The sequence below is a fragment of the Crocuta crocuta genome, unplaced genomic scaffold, assembly GCF_008692635.1.
Source record: "Crocuta crocuta isolate KB4526 unplaced genomic scaffold, BGI_CrCroc_1.0 scaffold9, whole genome shotgun sequence".
NCBI lineage: Eukaryota > Metazoa > Chordata > Mammalia > Carnivora > Hyaenidae > Crocuta > Crocuta crocuta.
The window spans coordinates 3,379,137-3,379,379 of record NW_027551567.1 but is presented as its reverse complement, the minus strand read 5'-3'; positions in this window follow the sequence as shown (position 1 = coordinate 3,379,379).

Below are 243 nucleotides of genomic sequence, written 5' to 3'. Positions count from 1 at the left end.
CGGCTCCCCGGGGAGAGACTCCGGCCGCCCCCGCCGTCCGTTCGAGCTTTGCGCCGCGCCCGAGGCGCTCCTGCGCTGAGACCGGCTCCCTTCAAAAGTCGATACCAGCCCGGTGAGGTATGAGGCTGGAACGCGGCTACAAATACGCCCGAGAAAGGTCACCAGCTTGAGAGCGGCAGTCGATGTGAAGGGATTACGAGGTGGCGGCGGCGGCAGGAGCTCAGGGAAACACGTCCAGCCGCT